The sequence below is a fragment of the Tenebrio molitor genome, chromosome 3 (assembly GCF_963966145.1).
Source record: "Tenebrio molitor chromosome 3, icTenMoli1.1, whole genome shotgun sequence".
In the NCBI taxonomy this organism is placed as follows: Eukaryota; Metazoa; Arthropoda; class Insecta; order Coleoptera; family Tenebrionidae; genus Tenebrio; species Tenebrio molitor.
This window is the reverse complement of record NC_091048.1, coordinates 28721162-28738390: the sequence shown is the minus strand read 5'-3', so window position 1 is coordinate 28738390 and position 17229 is coordinate 28721162. Positions and strand designations below refer to the sequence as shown.

The 17229-nt window shown below is 38.1% G+C and overlaps 4 long non-coding RNA genes across 6 annotated transcripts in view; all 4 read right to left on the bottom strand.

Moving 5' to 3' along the window:
* Positions 1 to 2106: 2106 nt before the first annotated feature.
* Positions 2107 to 2997, bottom strand: LOC138127356 (uncharacterized). The gene is made up of 2 exons (XR_011158195.1): positions 2403 to 2997; positions 2107 to 2356 (listed from the first exon to the last, which is right to left on the bottom strand). It is a non-coding gene; the product is annotated as an uncharacterized lncRNA (long non-coding RNA).
* Positions 2998 to 4575: 1578 nt separating this feature from the next.
* On the bottom strand, positions 4576 to 4932 carry LOC138127426 (uncharacterized). Its single transcript, XR_011158228.1, has 2 exons — positions 4828 to 4932; positions 4576 to 4782 (listed from the first exon to the last, which is right to left on the bottom strand). It is a non-coding gene; the product is annotated as an uncharacterized lncRNA (long non-coding RNA).
* A 6686-nt stretch (positions 4933 to 11618) lies between these two features.
* LOC138127307 (uncharacterized) lies at positions 11619 to 12604 on the bottom strand. The gene is made up of 2 exons (XR_011158184.1): positions 11935 to 12604; positions 11619 to 11888 (listed from the first exon to the last, which is right to left on the bottom strand). It is a non-coding gene; the product is annotated as an uncharacterized lncRNA (long non-coding RNA).
* A 2019-nt stretch (positions 12605 to 14623) lies between these two features.
* LOC138127028 (uncharacterized) overlaps positions 14624 to 17229 on the bottom strand; it is a 40360-nt gene continuing 37754 nt past the window's right edge. For all 3 annotated transcript variants that reach the window (XR_011158070.1, XR_011158069.1, XR_011158068.1), the window contains exons 2-3: positions 14927 to 15073; positions 14624 to 14880 (exon numbers count right to left, since the gene is read on the bottom strand). This is a non-coding gene — a long non-coding RNA (uncharacterized lncRNA). The remainder of the gene's footprint in view (positions 14881 to 14926; positions 15074 to 17229) is intronic.

Below are 17229 nucleotides of genomic sequence, written 5' to 3'. Positions count from 1 at the left end.
CTCTCGCCTTTCATTTACCACCGACCCCCAGGGCCGACGCAGAATGGGGCCTTAATTGGACCCCTGCGGCACCCCGGATTCTTCCTGGAAGTCCGCCGTTTACGCCGCCGTAAATAACCGCATTAATTGTGGGGCGGCACAATTAAATCTCGAAAAGAATGGGACCCCGAAAGGCGCGCTGCGGCAATTAGCAAATCGATCGCCGCAGCGGATAAGTCGCGACGTCCAATCAGGCCCATCCAGTGAAACTCGTGATCAATGGCGGCCACATATCAATTTCACTTTGATTTGACAGGTCGCATTCAATATTTAAACGTTTTGATTGTGCATTGTTGCTTATTGCGGCGCAGAGGAGGTTCGCCGCCGACAAATCAATTTAACGGAGGAATGGCGGCGTGATGGAATTTCTTTGTCATTCTATAGAGACGTTCGCCGAGGGGACTGCTGCGTTCTCACGAAAATTCGTCAGCTCATCGTGACCCGAGGTCATTAGTGACCCGAAATCCTTCCAAAAACGGAAAGGGTGGCTGCTCTGTCTTGAGCTTCGAAATGCACGATTTCATTACTTTAATCTTTTAAAAGCGGAAAAAATTAAATAAAGCACAAGCAGTTTATTGCTAGTCCAGGAGTTGGGAAAGTGACGTCGCAGCTCAGTGCGGCGTGATGTATTGTATAGTGTACGCGTGACGTAAGAGGTATATTTGGAAGAGGATGACGCAGTCGGTAACAAATTAGTGTAGATATCTTGAGGACAGTAAGAAAAATGGAGAATAAAGATAATGAGCGAGATTAGCAAAACGAGCAATCATTGTCGCAAATGAGCCATGAAAAACAACAAACACATCAAAGAAAAGTCCGAAGGTCTCTTAAAAATCATTAATGACTTTGTTTTCCCGCGACTCTAAAATTTCGAGCAAACACTGATAACGACTCCGGGAGTCACGCCAAAAACAAATGCACGTTTCGAGTCCGGGCTTCCGGAATGCAAAGCTGTTGTCTCTAATGGGTGTAGGTTTCATGTGTCTGGTTGCATCAGCTGTAGAAAGGACGGAGATCCCAGATAAAGATACTTTTAGAACCCGCCACATGTCCTCAGGTTCTCAAGATGTTCCCGCGATAGACTACTGGTTTTAATATTTTTTACACCATCCTCGCTGTTATTACAGTATTTTTAATAACGCAGAGATAAGCAATTAAGTAGAAATGACTGCACGAATCTCGGCTTCCCATTACGCTTTATTACGAAATAAATAAATTATATTAATTGGTGTCCCTTGATTGCGGGAGAAATGACAACACTGGCTGTGGAGAAGACAGAGGAGCGTTGTCGATTTATTTGTGTTGCGATTTGGTTTCGCCGGGCGTGACAGCGAGTGCCGAAATCGGGAAGAAGACGTAAATAGCGCTGGTCTTGGGAAACCAGTTGGCCACAACACTGGTAGCACTGTGTCCCTTATCTCGATCTGAATTAGTAAAAATCTCAAGCGTTAATTAAAAGTTATCAAACTCCTAATCAATGTCATAATACAGGGCCATTATTTTTAATGCGTTCAGGCGTCGTTTGCTCTGGCATCTTTATTACTCATTATTTTTACGGCGCGTACGTTGTTCTCGGAAAGATTTTTGGCTCGAGTGTGCCGTTGGACGTCGGGTGGTGCGCACAATGGAGCCAATTCCAACAATGCCAACGCTCTCGATAACTCTGAAGAGATCGTTTCGGTCCGAACACCTTTCCATTGTGCACTGATCAAGTCGACAATACGCCTTTATTAACTCCGAACAGATTGTGTTTGTGAAATTCCCAAAAGAGAGGAGACAGGTGGAGGGCCTAAAAATTCGCACCGAGTGACACACAGATTTATGGGTGGCTGAGGGTACCACACGGGGAGGACTCATCGGGGCCACGCGGATTCTGGTGGACGCAAATCGGGCCCATCGCTGGTTCGCGAGTCGGGAGGACTTTTGTCAGGTTGTGTTCGTTATCGTCTTGTGCTTGACAATACATTTTTGACAGATCTTATCAAAGAAGTATCTTGTAATAAAACTTGCAACCATATGGGCATAAGGGTCACCAACAAGTACAACTGTTGAAAGAAAACATCGACACTTTTTGAATATTTTATTAATCATTCCATCCCTGGCTGGTGTTAAAAATCATTTATTAGTTAGCACCGGCTCCAGCTCCACCCTTGCCACCGGCGTCAGCACCGGCAGAAAACCCGCCGCTGATTTTAAAACCACCACCAACACCACCGCCAGCACCACCACCAGCTCCACCGGATCCTCCTCCTCCTTGTTGTCCTTGACCTCCCTGTGGTCCTCCTTTCGGACCTCCTGGGAAGCCTTGAGCACCAGCCTGAAACCTCACTTGTAATCATGTAAAAATGTTCCCAAAATCTTACCATCACGGCGGTCATCACTAGAACAGCACAAATCAGGAATGTCTTCTGCATTTCGAACTGGTTGTCGATGTCAGATTTCGTCGAGCTTTTATACGATTGGTGACAATAGACAAGGGCGAAGTGGGGCCTTGATGTCCAATTATCCAACTGGAAAAAAATCACACCTTTTGAATTGGCAGTTAATAAAATATTAAAATTTAACGCATGAAGCGCGATGCAGGTTAAACGAGTATCAAAAAAATGGTTAATGGTGGTGCTTCCTCCTTGTTAATTCGTTATTTTACTACCGGGTCTATTGTGTTGGGCAGTGGAATTTTCAAAATTGTTCTGATAAATCATTGGAAGAAGAAATGGTTTTTTAGTTATCTAGTTGATAAAAGGAAATTTTCTAAATTTGTTCCTTCAGATTTTATTTTGCAAGCGACAACATTTGGGTTCTTGTCAAAAACTTGATTCTTGCTGCTTGTTTTTTCACATTGTCTTCTTTGAATGAAAGAATTGTAGGTAGAGTGTCTGATTAGAATTGTCTTCGACAGACCGTCGAAGGGACAAAAAGGTGAAGAGCGTTTGATCAGAATAAAGAAGAACACAAGGAGTTGGTCCTAAAAATATAAAAAAATATCAATTTGAGCAGTCACTATCAGATCTCTAAAAGAAGATTAACTGACAATGAAATGGAAATTGTTCCACCACAAGAAAGAAGAAGATACGAAAATCTAGATTGAAATTTTTTTTCGTCATCTTCAATAAACTTCATTAAAATTCACAGTTTTTGGTTTGGTTGGTGAAGAATCATCTTCAATGATCATAATGAAGAATAATTTTCAACGCGCAGAAGAGAATCAATCAAAAATTAGGTTATAGTTGTCATCAACAGAATTCGATATATTTTATCTAGAATTAGTAAAAAATAATGCAAGACAGAAGTGAGAATATCTTTTCTAACACAAAAACATGATGTGATAAGAATGATCTTTAATTTATGGTTATCACTTTTACTTTGTTGACAAGTCTTTAGAAGAGGAATCGACAGAGGAAATCTGGAAAATGTTTCACTACTAGAAGGAAGAAACTCAAAAAGTGAAATGAAAAGCTCGTGTTGATTTTCTTTTCTTTACAACTACGTCATTGTTAACAATTTTTTATTTATCTAGTTGATAAAGGAAAATTTTGTAAATTTGGAACTCCCAAAAGTTTTAACTGTTTTTGAGACATTTTCCAATCTGGATTAAGTAATTTTTTTTTGCGAATCTCGTGTCTAAAATTGTCTTGAAATCTGCCAAAGGAAGGTGAAAAAACTTCTACTGCAACAACAAAAAGTGTCATTTTGACAAACTGCATTCATCAATCGTGAAAAGTTGCAAATGCTTAGATGTGATTTTCCGAAAACTGAACAGTCTTTTATTAAACTTTGGAAATCAATAACTAAAATGTAAAATAATTGTGCATAATTGTGACAGTTTATTAGACTACATTGTTTTTTTTTGTAATGACATATAAATTGCTATCCGAAATTCCGTGCTCCTCACTGTAGGTAAACAATAAATTTTTGGTAGATCTTATCAAAGAATAGTTATTTACATTAGAGTACGGTAGAATTATTTTACAGCGCGAAAACTAAGTTTCAGACACGATGGCGAAGCCGAGTGCTTGATAAGTTTGAACACTGTAAAATAATTCTACTGTATGACATTTGTATTAGACTTTTCGACTGACCAAACGTTTTATTTTGCATTTTTGCCGATTTTTATAAAATAACAATTGTCAAACTTTTTGATATAGGTACAGAGCTGCCAACCCGAAATTAGTATTTTCCCTATTTGATTATGGTTATTTATCAGTTAATAAAAATTAAAAAAACACATTTATCGGAAAAATAATACATGTAAATATGTTTTTTTAAGTAACGTATGAACACTTTAATTTTAAAGTGCATGCCATCGATGTTGTAAACATCCCCCCGAAATTTACAACATCGTTGGGGAAATCGCAGCTACCTTAACCTAAAGTGAAAGGTAAAGGTGTGCTTACCAGTTAGGGAAGCCGAAAATGTTTTTTGAACTGAGTGTCTTGTAATAATATAGAAACCGTTCAAACTGAGTAAAACTAGTTCATCTCGTTCGGCCAATGGTCATACTCATAAGAGTCATAAGGGTCACCAACAAGTACGACACTTTTTGAATATTTTATTAATCCTTCGTACATCCCTGGCTAGGTATCAAATAACTTTTATTACTTAGGAGGGATACTGGCCACCAGCATCAACAGCACCATCACCACCACCTTCATTGACAACACCACAGGATCCTTCTTCTTTTTGTTGTCCGTTGCATCCCGGTGGCTCTCCATTCGGACCTTCTGGGAATGCTTCAGCGCCAGCCTGAAACCTCACTTGTAATCCTGTCAAAATTTTTCAAAGTCTTACCACCACGACGATCATCACTAGAACAGCACAAAACAGGAATGTCTTCTGCATTTCGAACTGGTTGTCGATGTGGTGTCCGATTTGGCCGAGCTTATATACGTGTGGTGACAGTGGATAAGGGCGAAGTGGGGCCTTGATAAACCCGATAAAATAGTTACATATTATAGTTATTAAGGTATCAAGGATGTTATTATAAGATTGATAACGCGCAAGGTCGGCAGAGTGAAACCCGTGGGTCTCCGGCCCGAGGAGAGTACGCCGACCGAGGGTGCCTTCAAAACTTAATGTCCGACTGGTTTCGTGTGTTTTTGGATTGACAATGATTTGATTAATTTTTCTTTAACCCTCCACCACCCCGGGCGGCACGGCAATTTTGCCGGAGTACATACACTATTACGGATAATACTATCAAGTAATAGTGCAGTGCTTATCAACATAATTACCGGCCTCTCGCCTCCACATTTTGACTTCTTTGTATTTTATGTTTTGCGTCAATGTTAAGGAATTTCCTCACGATATGACATGAGTATAATAATATACCTTTTTGAATTTCAACCACCAATGTGTTCTCTAAGTCCAAAATTTTTAAATTTTTAAAAAGAGATTGCGGTACTATTCCCGTTGCTGAAATTATAAGTGGTAAAATCGAAATTTTTTCTAAACACCAAAGATTTCTCATAGCAACGGAGAGTTCTAAATATTTATTAATTTTTGTATTATATTGTGTGAATTTGAAACAGATATATCTAAAAGATACGCTTGCTTTTGTTGTTTATTCAAAATAATAATGTCTGGTCTGTTATGCTGAATATGAATGTCAGTTAAAACTGTACGATCAAAATATAATTTGTAATTGTCATTTTCCAAACAACTTTCTGGTTTATAAATATAATGTGGTTGTGTATCCTTTAATAAGTTGAATTTAACTGCTAAATTCATGTGTATAATTTTAGGGAATATATCATGACGTTTCTTATATTCGCTTTGAGCCAAAACGGTGCAAGAAGAAATGATGTGTTCAATGGTTTCCCCTTCAGTTCCGCAAATCCTACATTTATCAATTATCGATTGCAAACCGCATATGTGTTTTTTATAATTTCTTGTATTTATAGCACGATCTTGTATTGCAAATATAAAACACTCAGTCACAGGGTGAATATTTGATTTTTTAAGCTATGCATGAGAAGCCTGAATATTAATTTCTGGTTGTTCCAGTTCTTTAAAATATCTCCCATGTAAAGACTTATTATTATAATTATTTAAAAAAGTTGTAGTAGATGAGTCCCATTACCAGTTAAAATAAATGCACTTTTTTCTGTTACACCCTGTATATTGCATCTGAGTCCAAACATTGTCCAGATTTAAGTCCAACAAAATGATTCTAAAATGAATCGGAAAAGTTAGTAGAACATTTTAATTATTTTTGAGACATTTTCCAAGCTAGATTTTAGTAATCTTTTTTTTATAAACCTTGTTTCTAATATTGTCTTGAAATCTGCCAACGGAAGATCAAAAATATTTTACACCACCAACAAAAGATAATGAAGTGCATTTAACTGCAAGTTGCTTTTAATAATAATCTTTCGAAAAGTTCTCAAAGATTGTTTTGCTTTAGCAACAGTATGATATTTAGTATTATCTTGCAAGTCTCGTTGGCTGGATCGTCCTTTTTTCGGAACAAATTACTCTTAAAACATATTTAGGAAAACAATACATTTTTGATAGATCTTATCAAAGAAGTGTTTTTTGAAATGAGTGTCTTGTAATAAAACTTGTAACCATATCGTTAATATATTTTCTGTTTTGTGGATAATCGAAAATCGTCTTAGAAAGAAACCGTTCAAACTGAGTAAAACTAGTCCATCTCGTTCGGCCAATGGTCATACTCATAAGAGTCACCAAGAAGTACAACTGCTTAAAGAAACCATCGACACTTTTTGAATATTTTATTAATCCTTCGTACATCCCTGGCTAGGTGTTAAAAAACATTTATTACTTAGGAGGGCCTTATTGGTACTGGCCACCAGCACCAACAGCACCATCACCGCCACCTTCATTGTCAGCACCACAAGATCCTTCTTCATTTTGTTGTCCGTTGCATCCCGGTGGCCCTCCATTCGGACCTCCTGGGAATGCTTGAGCGCCAGCCTGAAACCTCACTTGTAATCCTGTCAAAATTTTTCAAAATCTTACCACCACGACGATCATCACTAGAACAGCACAAATCAGGAATGTCTTCTGCATTTCGAACTGGTTGTCGATGTTGGTGTCCGATTTGGTCGAGCTTTTATACGTGTGGTGACAGTGGACAAAACCGAAGTGGGGTCGTCATAAACCCGACAAAATATTAAAATATTAAACATTTTTGTTTTATTATTTGTTTTGTCTAGAAAAATATGTTTTGAATATTTCAACCAATTTTTATTGTTTAATGATACGAGTATGTATGCAAACATGGTGCAAGTCTACGCGTAAATTTGTTGTAGATTTTATTAAACAAGTGTTTTTTGAACTGGGTCTCTTGTAATAAAACTTGTAACGATATGGTTAATGCATTTTCTGCTTTGTTCAAATGGAGTAAAACTAGCTAACTCGTTCGACCAATGGCCATAAGGGTCACCAGGAAGTACAACAGCTAACAGCTTTTTGAATATTTTATTAATTATTCGTACATCTCTGGCCTGGTGTTAAAAATCATTTATTAGTTAGCACCGGCTCCAGCTCCACCCTTGCCACCGGCATCAGCACCGCCAGAAACCCCGCCGCTGATTTTAAAACCACCACCAACACCACCACCAGCTCCACCGGATCCTCCTCCTCCTTGTTGTTGGCCGTGGCCTCCCGGTGGTCCTCCATTCGGACCTCCTGGTGGTCCTCCATTCGGACCTCCTGGGAAGCCTTGAGCGCCAGCCTGAAACCTCACTTGTAATCGTGTAAAAATGTTTGCAAAATCTTACCATCACGGCGGTCATCACTAGAACAGCACAAATCAGGAATGTCTTCTGCATTTCGAACTGGTTGTCGATGTCAGATTTGCTCGAGCTTTTATACGAGTGATGATAATGGACAAGGGCGAAGTGGGGCCTTGATGTCCAATTATCCAAATGGCAAAAAAATCACACATTTTGAATTGGCAGTTGTTAAAATATTAAAATTTAACGCATGAAGTGCGATGCAGGTTAAACGAGTGTCAAAAAAATGGTTAATGCTTAATGGTTAGTGCTTCCTTTTTGTTAATTTGTTAATTTACTACCGGGTCTTTTCTGTTGATACAATATTTTTTGATAAACTGATAAAATCCGGTTTTCACAATTTTGTTAACGATATTATTTGATAGTGGAATTTTTAAAATTGTTTTGACAGATCATTGGAAGACTAAATGTTAAAAGAATGGAAATTATAAAGAACAGGAAAAAATTCAAGTTAATTTTCAGATCGAGCATTATGTTATGAACGGACAAAAAAGAGATAAGGGGTGGGAATAAAAAAAATCTTAAAACGTACGGAATGACTCAATAAACTGTCACTTGTCTATTTTGACATTTAAGTGAATTTTACTGAGAAAATAATTCTCATTCGAGAACAAAATATTCTTGACAGAAGCATATTTTCCAAACGATGACTGGATTTACTCTTCACAACATTTTCCGTTGGAGTTTCTACAAAATTCCTCTTTATCATCGCTGTTGGTATGTCTGACGCTACGTCACACGTTTTCAAAAGTTTTGTTTTCCATAGCTGCCCCTATCTTTTTTTTTGCATAATTAAAAAAAAAACTACTGCTTTAATTTTACTAGATTGGAAGAATTAGATGTACATATTTTTGAAATAAGACAAAAAACAAATTTAAAAAACCGTTGATATAGTTTTTTAATTTTTTTTAAAAACTTAAGAAGGACCAAGGATATTCGGTTCTCTAGTGTAATAAACAAAAATACGACTAGAGGTTAGGTTATCTAAGACAAATGAAGACATTTCCACAAGATGCACCAATCGCATATTTTGTCGCTGTTTTTGACACGTTATTTGTGTTGAACGTAACAATTTTAGCAATGTGGTAATTTTTTCTTTTAAATTTCACCCTAACCTCTCTGAAGCTTTGAATATTACATGTAAAACCAGGCATAGTCAAGATTTGAGTTGTATAGAATAATTGTCGTGGTAGATTATTATTAGAAAATCAATTAATGTCCAAAACTTTTACTATTACAAGGAAAAAATAGTCAATTTTTTTAAGTGTAAGTTACTTTAATAAACTCTATAAAGAAATAGTTGAAATGTTTTCTGGATAATAGAAAATGGTCTTGAAAACTAAGAAATAAAAAAAAAATCTACAGCACTTTGCTGCACCAAGAAGCAGGGCAAAAAAAAATGTCTGATGATGATTTTTAAGTAACGACTATCAGATATTTAAAATAAGATTGACTGATAATGAAATGGAAATTGTTCCACCACAAGAAAGAAGAAGATACGAAAATTTAGATTAGTAATTTTTCTAAATTATTTTGTCATCCACTATACTTCGTAAAGGTTCAAAGAGTTTTTAGTTTGGTTAGTGAAGAATAATCTTCGAAGGTTGTAATGAAGAATAATTTTCAAAGCTCAGTCAAGTCAATCAAAAATTTGGTTATAGTATGTTAGGAATAAATAATATACAGGGTGCCCATTTTATTTGTTCACGCCTGGAGATTCAAAAATAGGCAACATATTAAGCATAAAAAAAATCTAAAGACATTCCGTGGGGGCCAGGCCTGCCGTACGCCTTGAGCAATAAAAATGCAAAGCAATTTTCCAACCAAATTGAAATGTAAATGTGTAAAAAACATAGTTGATTACGGAATGTTTAATATGTTGCCTATTTCTGAATCTTCAGGCGTGAACAGAAAAAATGGGCACTCTGTATTTATAACAAGAAACATGGTGTGATAAGCATTGACAAACGAGAAGTGGAAGTTGTTCACCATGAGAATAAAATCCAAAAGAGGAACAAAAAGCTCGTATTGATGTTCGTTTCTTTACTAGTAGTCGGATTTTGTAAAATCGGAATTCGTTCCTTGTCATTCTCCTTTGCAAACATGAATATCTAGGTTCTCGTCAAAAATGGGTTTTTGTTGGTGGTGTTCTCGTAGTGCTTTCGCGTTTTTATCGAAAATCACGGCGGCCATCACTAGAAAATTTTATATGGGTGGTTACAATAGATAAGGGCGAAGTGGAACCTTGATTTAAGTGATCGAATCACCCTTTTGGAATTGAGAGTTAATGTAAAAAAACAAACGCAACTAATTACCTAATAAAAGAAGAACTCATTTGGGTTTTTTTACGCACATCTAAAGATAAAGGTGGTAGAAGAAATGTGTTGTTAGATCTGGAAGAAACCAGAAGATATACAACACATTTTCGGAACAAATTATTCTTGAACCATATTTTGTAAAACAATAGATTTTTGGTAGATCTTATCAAAGAAGTGTTCTTTGAACTGAGTGTCTTGTATAATAAAACTTGTCACGATATAGTTAGGAATGTATTTTTTGTTTTGGACATAATCGAAAATCGTCTTAGAAACCATTCATTCACACTAAAAGAAAACATCGACCTCTTTGAATATTTTATTAATCACTCTTAAGGTGGTCACACACACAGAGAGGGAAGAATGTGCAGTTAAAAGTGTACACGCTTGTCCTAAGTACTCTCTGTGAGTACACACACACATTACTGCTTCCCCGTCAGTTGTGCAGCAAACATTCATTGTGATTGTGACCAAAAAGGAAATTTGTCTGATAACAGTGGCGTGCCCCTATATTGTATTCACGAGACATATTTCGTAAATCAGACAAAATACGGCCGCCACTGAATTTTAACCAAAGCATGCAGCGACTTGTCGCCACACACAGTAAGTTATCCCCGCGCGGGCTTGAATGTGCACGCCAAAAATCAAGATAGTTTTGATTCCAATTGATTTGAATGCTCTCCACACACACGGAGTTTTAACTGTACCCCGTGGCTTGTGCATTCAAGTCTTGACTCTTCCCTCTGTATGTTAGGCCCCCATTACATCCGTGGCCTGGTGTTTTAAAAAATCATTCATTAGTTGGAACCGGCTCCAGTTCCACCCTGGCCACTAGCGCCGCCAGAGCCGCTGAATCCAAAACCACCAGTAGCACCACCACCACCTCCACCGGATTCTCCTCCTTGTCCTTGTCCTTGGCCTCCCGGTTGCCCCTCATTCTGACCTCCTGGGAAGACTTGAGTGCCACCCTGAAAACTTCACTTGTAATCCTGTAAAAAAAATTCCAAAACCTTACCATCAGGGTGGTCATCACTAGAACAGCACAAATCAAGAATGTCTTCTGCATTTCGAACTGGTTGTCGTTGTTGATGTCAGTTTTGGTCGAGCTTTTATACGTGTGGTGACAGTGGACAAAGGCGGAGTGGGGTCGTCATAAAGCCGGTAAAATATTAAAATGTTAAACATTTTTGTTTTATTATTTGTTTTGTCTAGAAAAATATGTTTTGAATGTTTCAAACAATTTTTATTGTTTAATGATATGTATGCAAACATGGTGCAAGTCTACGCGTAAATTTGTTGTAGATTTTATCAAACAAGTGTTTTTTGAACTGGGTCTCTTGTAATAAAACTTGTAACGATATGGTTAATGTATTTTCTGTTTTCGGGAAAATCGTAAATCGTCTTAGAAACCGTTCAAATTGAGTAAAACTAGCTAACTCGTTCGGCCAATGATCATATTCATAAGAGTCACCAAGAAGTACAACAGCTAAAAGAAAAGATCCACTCTTTTTGAATATTTTATTAATTATTCGTACATCTCTGGCCTGGTGTTAAAAATCATTTATTAGTTAGCACCGGCTCCAGCTCCACCCTTGCCACCGGCGTCAGCACCACCAGAAACCCCGCCGCTGAATTTAAAACCACCACCAACACCACCGCCAGCTCCACCGGATCCTCCTCCTCCTTGTTGTTGGCCGTGGCCTCCCGGTGGTCCTCCATTCGGACCTCCCGGTGGTCCTCCATTCGAACCTCCTGGGAAGCCTTGAGCGCCAGCCTGAAACCTCACTTGTAATCCTATCAAAATATTCTCAAAATCTTACCATCACGGCGGTCATCACTAGAACAGCACAAATCAGGAATGTCTTCTGCATTTCGAACTGGTTGTCGATGTCAGATTTGCTCGAGCTTTTATACGAGTGGTGATAATGGACAAGGGCGAAGTGGGGCTTTGATGTCCAATTATCCAAATGGCAAAAAATCACACATTTTGAATTGGCAGTTATTAAAATATTAAAATTTAACGCATGAAGTGCGATGCAGGTTAAACGAGTGTCAAAAAAATGGTTAATGCTTAATGGTTAGTGCTTCCTTTTTGTTAATTTGTTAATTTACTACCGGGTCTTTTCTGTTGACACAATATTTTTTGATAAACTGATAAAATCCGGTTTTCACAAGTTTGTTAACGATATTGTTTGATAGTGGAGTTTTTAAAATTGTTTTGACAGATTATTGGAAGACTAAATGTCAAAAAAATGGGAATTACAAAGAACAGGAAAAAATTCAAATGTACTTTCAGATTGAACATTATCTTGTGAACGGACAAAAAAGAGATAAGGTCTGGGAATAAAAAAAATCTCAAAACGTACGGAATGACTTAATAAACTGTCACTTGTCTATTTTGACATTTAAGTGAATTTTACTAAGAAAATGATTCTCATTCGAGAACACAAAATATTCTTGACAGAAGCATATTTTCCAAACGATGACTGGATTTACTCTTCACAACATTTTTCGTTGGGGTTTCCACAAAATCCCTCTTTATCATCGCTGTTGGTATGTCTGAAGCTACGTCACACGTTCACAAAAGTTTTGTTTTCCATAGCTGCCCCTATCTTTTTTTTAGCAGGTTTATTGTACTATTGTATTATTTGTATTATTTCTAAGGAAGGTTAAGGTTCTTAATTCTTGGTTGGGATAAATATAACAGTAATTTAAAAAAACTACTGCTTTAATTTTACTAGATTGGAAAATTAGATGTACATATTTTTGAAACAAGACAAGAAGCAAATTTTAAAAAACCGTTGATATAGTTTTTTAATTTTTTTTAAAAACTTAAGGACAGAGGATATTCGGTTCTCTAGTGTAATAAACAAAAATAGAACTAGGGGTTGTTAGGTTATCTAGGACAAATGAAGAAATCTCCACAAGATGCACCAATTGCATATTTTGTCGCTTTTTTGACACTTTATTTTTGTTGGACGTAACAATTTTAGCAGTGTGGTAATTTTATAAATTCCAACCTAAACTTCTCGTGAAGCTTGAATATTACATGTAAAACCAGACATAGTCAAGATTTGAGTTCTATAGAATAATTGTCGTGGTAGATTATTAGGTCAATTACAAGGAAAAAATAATCAATTTTTTTTAGTGTAAATTGCTTTCAATAAATTCTATAAAGGAATAGTTGAAATGTTTTCTGGATAATAGAAAATGGTCTTGAAAACTAAGAATTCAAAAAAATTATCTACAGCATTTTGCTGCATCAAGAAGCAAGGCAAAAAAAGTGTCTGATGATGATCTTTTAGTAGACTATCAGATATTTAAAAATCATTGACTGTCAATGAGATGGAAGTTGTTCCACCACAAGAAAGAAGAAGATACGAAAATCTAGATTGGTAGTTTTTTAAAAAAAAATTGTCATTATTTACTTCGTAAAGGTTCAAAGAGTTTTTAGTTTGATTAATTTTCAAAGCTCAGGACTACAAGTCAATCAAAAATTTGGTTATAGAATGTTAGGAAGAAATAATATACAGGGTGCCCATTTTATTTGTTCACGCCTGGAGATTCAAAAATAGGCAACATATTAAACATAAAAAAAATCTAAAGACGTCAGGTCAGAACTCCGTGGGGGCCAGGCATTCCGTGCGCCTCGAGCAACAAAAATTTGCATTCATTCAACCAAATGGAAATGCAAATGTGTAAAAGACATAGTTGATTACGGAATGTTTAATATGTTGCCAATTTCTGAATCTTCAGGCGTGAACAGATAAAATGAGCACCCTGTATTGGTGTGATAAGCATTGACAAACGAGAAGTGGAAATTCATTTATTAGTTAAAACCGGCTCCACTTCCACCCTGGCCACCAGCGTTGGCGTCAGCACCGCCAGAGAACCTGTCGCTGGTTGTAAAATCACCACCAACACCACTGCCAGCTCCACCTCCTGGTGGTTCACCTCCATTCGAACCTCCTGGGAAGCCTTGAACGCCAGCCTGAAACCTCACTTGTAATTCTGTAAAAATATGCCCAAAATCTTACCATCACGGCGGTCATCACTAGAACACCACAAATCAGGAATGTCTTCTGCATTTCGAACTGGTTGTCGATATTGGTGTCCGATTTGGTCGAGCTTTTATACGTGTGGTGACAGTGAATCTTTGTCCGGAGTGGGGACGTCATAAAGCCGCTAAAATATTAAAATATTTTTGTTTTATCTAGAAAATACGTTTAATATCTAACCAAATTTTTGTTATTCACTGATACATACGTATGTATGTAAACACGGTGTAAATCTAGCCGTACATTTTTGGTAAATCTTATCAAAGAAGTGTTTTTTGAACTGAGTATCTTATGATGAAACTTGTAACGATGTGGTTAATGTAGGTATTTTCTGTTTTCGGGATAGTCAAAAACCGTCTTAGAAACCGTTCAAAGTGAGTAAAACTAGTCTATCTCGTTTGGCCAATGGTCCCCACGGTCACCAAGAAATCGTTAAAAGAAAACATCCACACTTTTTGAATATTTTATTTATCATTTATCGTACAACTCTAGCCTGGTGTAAAAAATCATTTATTAGTTGGAACCGGCTCCAGCTCCACCCTTGCCACCGGCGTCAGCACCGCCAGAAAACCCGCCGCTGAATCCAAAACCACCATTAGCACCACCGCCAGCACCACCGGATCCTCCTCCTCCTTGTTGTCCTGGGCCTCCCGGTGGTCCTCCTGGTGGTCCTCCTTTCGGACCTCCTGGGAAGCCTTGAGCGCCAGCCTGAAACCTCACTTGTAATCCTGTAAAAACGTTCCCAAAATCTTACCATCACGGCGGTCATCACTAGAATAGCACAAATCAGGAATGTCTTCTGCATTTCGAACTGGTTGTGGATGTCAGATTTGATCGAGCTTTTATACGAGTGGTGACAATGGACAAGGGCGATGTGGGGCCTTGAGGTCCAATTATCCAACTGGTAAAAAATCACACCTTTTGAATTGGCAGTTATTAAAATATTAAAATTTAACGCATGAAGTGCGATGCAGGTTACACGAGTGTCAAAAAAATGGGTAATACAGGTGCTTCCTCTTTGTTAATTTGTCAATTTACTACCGGGTCTTTTGTGTTGATACAGTATTTTTTGATAAACTGATAAAATACGGCCTTCGCAATTTTGTTAATCATATTGTTGGATAGTGGAGTTGTTAAAATTATTCTGACAAATCACTGGAAGAAGAAATGGTTTTTTAGTTATTTTGCTTTGCAAGCATTAACATCTGGGTTCTTGTCAAAAACTGATTCCTGCTGCTTGTTTTTTCATATTGTCTTCTTTGAGTGAAAAGATTACAGAGTGTCTGAAGAACGAAGAGAAAAGGTGAATAGTGTTTGATGAGAAGAAGGAAGAAGATAGGAAGATGGAAGAAAAAAGGGAGTGTTGTGTTTACGAGTTTGGTCGTAAGTATAAAAAAAATGTGAATTTGAAGAGTCACCACTATCAGCTCCGTCTGTGGGCATTAATGGTCCATGACACGAGCGTTCCCGGCAATTAAGCAAAGACAACGTTAATTCGGCCGGACCAGAAATACCACGACTTGTCGACCTTATGTTTCAAATTATAAAAGTTAAAACTAGGCGATCTCGTCGAGATAGGCGTAAATTTACGAGCGCCGTCCCGTTATTAAGACGGATCCTGAAAGAGCGACAACAACAATAAAAGGAATACCGCAGAAATCTCTCCTTGGGCAATTTATATTAATTAAAATAAATAATCCGTCGGTGAAAGGGCCGAAACAGCAGCATAAGTCGCTCTATCTTCCGAAACAAACGAGCAACAATCGCACCAACATCCATCTTCCCTCGGGAATTGTAAAACAATGGCTAATCTACGGGCGACGCCATCTAGCAATTACAGGGATAATTACCGGCGGGCTAAGGCCCGGCTCACGGCGTGGTCGGTGGAGCGGCGCCATAAGCGGCGGCGCAATTGTGAACGGGCCCCGGCCTGTGTAACAGTTTAATTTGCACATTAGCTCCCGACAGAGAAAGGCTGAATTAATTAACGCCATTATCGCCTATCATCTGTTTTAATTGCCTCGCGAGGGCGCCATGTTGTTTTTACTAGAAATTAAAATGGCCGCCCCTAACAATGGTGTAGTCATTATATAGAGGCATAATCAGAATACAGAAATGGTAAATTGCCTCGGAGATAACGAGGCCGGTTCACACCGCACAACCGCCCCCGGACACCAGCGAGCCCGGGGGCCCTGCCGGCCGGAAAAGGGGCGGCCGACTGTCGACCGGTGTGAAGGCGGCTGCGTTTCGCAGGGAACGGAGATAGCCACGAAAATGAAGTAATTAAAACTATAAAGGGCAGGTTAATTGTTTTCCCTACCATCACCTAAATTAAAACAAACCAATTATGGTCCTCCTTTGTCGACCTTATCGGGGCTCTCTCTCGCTCGCGCAAGCCACTCGACAATTAATTCCGAATTTCGCAGGGATCAATACCGAATTTTTACACGATGGGGCGGCGGCGGCTCGCACCCCCTCGGCGACCGCCACTCGTTGTCGCAGCTCGTTTGGGACACCCGGCCGTTCCTTCTGATCAATTGGAAATTAAAAACGCTATTGGGTGTCGTGTGGGGACGTGTTTCGTCCTGTTGAAAAATCTACACCAATAGATTTTTTCCAGTTAAAAATCAAATTTTAACACAAACACGAATTGGCAAAAGACTTTTTACATATTTTTAGCAAACTTTTTATCATAACTTCCTGCAAAGTTGCTTTTGGTCAGCGTATGGAGTGCAAGGAGCCCAAGATATGTCCAGACTCGAGTTCTATCGAGCGGGTCAGAATTTTTTTTTTGGGAATACAGTTTGTGGAGTTTGGTGTGATTGTTTCTTTTTGCAAGTGCCAGAGGAAGATAATCTTTTTTGTTTGTAAGAAGTTTCTTTGTGGGGTTAATTAGGTGCGGCTTGGGCTTATAATTCGTGTCGTCAGTCAGTGGCGTCGATGGAGGGGTGCATTTGAACGAATTCATGCCTGAATGAAAAATAATTCTTATCTGTGTGTGCCGTCGAGGACATAAAAGAGGGATTATGATGCAGCAATTGTTGAGCAACAACAAAC